This window comes from Polyergus mexicanus, unplaced genomic scaffold (assembly GCF_030449975.1).
Source record: "Polyergus mexicanus isolate NDT 795.1 unplaced genomic scaffold, iyPolMexi1.0 SCAF_28, whole genome shotgun sequence".
In the NCBI taxonomy this organism is placed as follows: Eukaryota; Metazoa; Arthropoda; class Insecta; order Hymenoptera; family Formicidae; genus Polyergus; species Polyergus mexicanus.
In genome coordinates this window covers 79,188-83,203 of record NW_027223348.1, presented here as the reverse complement: position 1 = coordinate 83,203, position 4,016 = coordinate 79,188, and positions in this window count along the sequence as shown.

Here is a 4,016-nt window from a genome sequence, read left to right as displayed (position 1 = left end):
CACGTAACTAAGACGTTCCGAACGAACAAAACTTGCGTTCATAGCGATCTCAGCTTTGTGCGCAGAAAAACGTATATCCTCAATTATCTTAATGTTGTACAAAAATTTGTGACTAAACTCACTTACTGACACGTAATTAAGACGTTCCGAACGAAGGAAACTTGCGTACATAACGATATCTTTTCTGTGTGCAGAGAAACCTGATTCCTTTATTTCCTTGACGTTGTACAAGAATTTACTGCATATCTAACTTGACGACACGTAACTAAGACGTTACGAACGAAGGAAACTTGCGTGCATAGCGATCTCTTCTCTGTGTGCAGAGAAACGTGATTCCTTTAGTTTCTTGACGTTGTACAAGAATTTACTGCATATCTCACTTGACGACACGTAACTAAGACGTTACGAACGAAGGAAACTTGCGTGCATAGCGATCTCTTCTCTGTGTGCAAAAAAACGTGATTCCTTTAGTTTCTTGACGTTGTACAAGAATTTTCTGCATATCTCACTTGCCGACACGTAACTAAGACGTTCCAAACGAAGGAAACTTGCGCACATAGCGATCTCTGCTCTATGTGTAGAGAAACGTGATTCCTCGTTTTCCTTGACGTTGTACAAACATTTTCTGCATATCTCACTTGCCGACACGTAACTAAGACGTTCCGAACGAAGGAAACTTGCGTACATAGCGATCTCTTCTCTGTGTGCAGAGAAGTGTATCTACTCAATTTTCTTGATGTTGCACAAGAATTTTAGACAAATCTCACTTACTGACACGTAACTAAAACGTTCCGAACGACCAAAACTTGCGTACATAGCGATCTCAGCTTTGTGCGCAGAAAAACGTATATCCTCCATTTCTTTAACGTTGTACAAGAATTTTCGACTAAATTCACTTACTGACACGTAACTAAGACGTTCCGAACGAACAAAACTTGCGTACATAGCGGTTTTAACAATGTATGCCGTGAAGCGGTTCTTCTCAATTTCCTTGATGTTGCACAAGAATTTTAGACAAATCTCACTTACTGACACGTAACTAAAACGTTCCGAACGACCAAAACTTGCGTACATAGCGATCTCAGCTTTGTGCGCAGAAAAACGTATATCCTCCATTTCTTTAACGTTGTACAAGAATGTTCGACTAAACTCACTTACTGACACGTAACTAAGACGTTCCGAACGAACAAAACTAGCGTACATAGCGATCTCAGCTTTGTGCGCAGATAAACGTATATCCTCAATTTCTTTAACGTTGTACAAGAATTTTCGACTAAACTCACTTACTGATACGTAACTAAGACGTTCCGAACGAACACAACTTGCGTACATAGCGATTTTAACAATGTATGACGTAAAGCGGTTCTTCTTAATTTCCTTGATTTTGCACAAGAATTTTAGACAAATCTCACTTACTGACACGTAACAAAGACGTTCCGAACGAACAAAACTTGCGTACATAGCGGTTTTAACAATGTATGCCGTGAAGCGGTTCTTCTCAATTTCCTTGATGTTGCACAAGAATTTTAGACAAATCTCACTTACTGATGTGACGTCCCAGTCGCACATTTTCATTTTTTATAAACAATAAATTCTCATCAGACTCACTCAAAGGATGCTAATAGAGCAAGATCAATTATAGATCAATTATAAAATTCATTATAATAACTTGGGAAGCATATGTGTATTTAATAGACACCCTATATAAAACTATATGAATCAATCATTTACACATACATGCGAGTATCAGTACATAGGAAGAAAGTTGCTCATTTAGTAAAGAGAGCAATATTAGAAATTAGCATTAGTACTTATGTCCACCCTGTATATGGACTACATATATAGAACGCACGTACAAGCATACATACATATAATCACAAGGTAAAAAATTGTACATCGTAACGGAAAACAGCGTATGAATATTCCACATCAATATTCCTTGAACACCCGGTATATCAAAAAATGCGTAAAAATGTAGCTACGAGTCTGCAGAATGAGAACACGTTCAAAATAAAATATCAAAATTGTAAACACCTACGTATATTCGCGAAACCTTCTCGCTGCATTACTACTAAAAACATACAATCTAAGATTTATTTATAATCCACGGGAACATTATTAGAAAACTGAAAACTTTATTACAACTGTCACAAAATTTAAAACGTTATATATATATATAAAGGAACGTATACATAAACCCAAACGTTGTATACATAGATTCTTCAACCTACAAGGAATAATTTGAGTAATATTAAAAAGTAATATATATATATATATGTTTACATGCATATATATATATATGTATGTATCAGAATAGAAGTACGATTTACACATTGCGAAAACTTCAATATCCTCAAGATTTTATACGCACACTCTAATTTAAGCAGCGTAAGATTATTATATATAATAGTAGAATAATTCAGTATTAATAGAATATTCAGTAGGGAATATTTTATTCCTACGTTAAGCATTATAAGAGTTTTAGACTGTGCACGGAAATGCAAGTCCGCCGTCGATCGATAATCTTATCCGCCCGCCCGATAAGATAATGCATACTGAAAGCCTAAGGCAAAGAGCAATGCAAATGTAATATTATTAACCAAGAACGGCACATCCCGTGACACGCTTTAATTATTAAGTACACGAGCATTTATATATCCACACATTAATATTAAGAATTTTATATCTTTTACACATTATTCCTCATTGACTTTAAAGATATTATATCCTTATATCTCTATACGAATTTATACCCGTACTAACATGCTATGCAACGCGTACACGTATTCTATGTAACGTAGCATTTTGTAATCACATTATAGGTAGTAATAAGGACTTAAGCATATAAGAAATAATATTTTATTCAATGCAATATTCTATAAGAGTCTTAGAACGTGCAAGTCGCCCGGCGATCAATACTTTTATCCGCCCGGCCGATAAGATAAGAGGGAAGCCCAGAGAACAACGGCTGCAGACGTTGATGTAAAAGTCTTGGTATGCAGACGGTGAAAACACTAGCTGTCCTTCTCGCGCGCCGGGGAAGTCCCGACGCACAGGAGGGAAGCCCCGATTGACGTAGCGATCCCTACCAGGAGCGCTTCCCACTCGCCTTAGCCTCGCTCATGACCATCCCACCAGCACGCGAAGACTTGATGCAACGACATACGGAGCCCTATCCCACCACGTACATCGAAACGCTCCCACGGCAGCATCTCCCCACCAACACCCGAAGACCGGAGGAGCTCAGTGAGAGCTGAACATCCATCATTACTATTTCAAACTTCGAACAGCTAACACCACTAGCTCTTCAACATAGTAGTCCGGTGTACGCATCGACAAGCTCCGAATTCACAGTTATAAGACTTCTATTCTTGTACTTAGAGTTTCTCTAGCGTTAGCAGACGCTAGTAATATTAATTGCTTAACTTAACTTAAATATAAAATAAAGTGCTATTTTACTCTACATAACTCTACCAATTATTTCAACATCTGGTTACCAATTCATCCTGAATTAGCCGTCATTACTATAATTAAGAGCGCTTATCAGTAATCAATTTGGAGGACCAGCTACAAGGAGAATCCAGCATATCAATCATTATTCAAACACATATAATCATAAAGGGTAAGAGGAAATAATACTTATTAATTGAGGAAATATTACTTATTAATTTTATACAATCGTTGACGGGTTATTAGTCTTATGGTCCCCGGTAGACCCGGTGAACTGCAGGGTGACCGAAAAAGAAAATAAAATATCTTATTTATAAAGGAAAATTACATTAAAAATAATTAACATACACTACTCAGATTTATCACAACTATTAGTATTATATGTTCACGTTCTTAAAATAGAGAACAGTTTTTTTTTTGTTAACTTCAAATACTGGGACGTGACAGTAACAAAGACGTTCCGAACGAACAAAACTTGCGTACATAGCGATTTTAACAATGTATGCCGTGAAGCGGTTCTTCTTAATTTCCTTGATGTTGCACAAGAATTTTAGACAAATCTCACT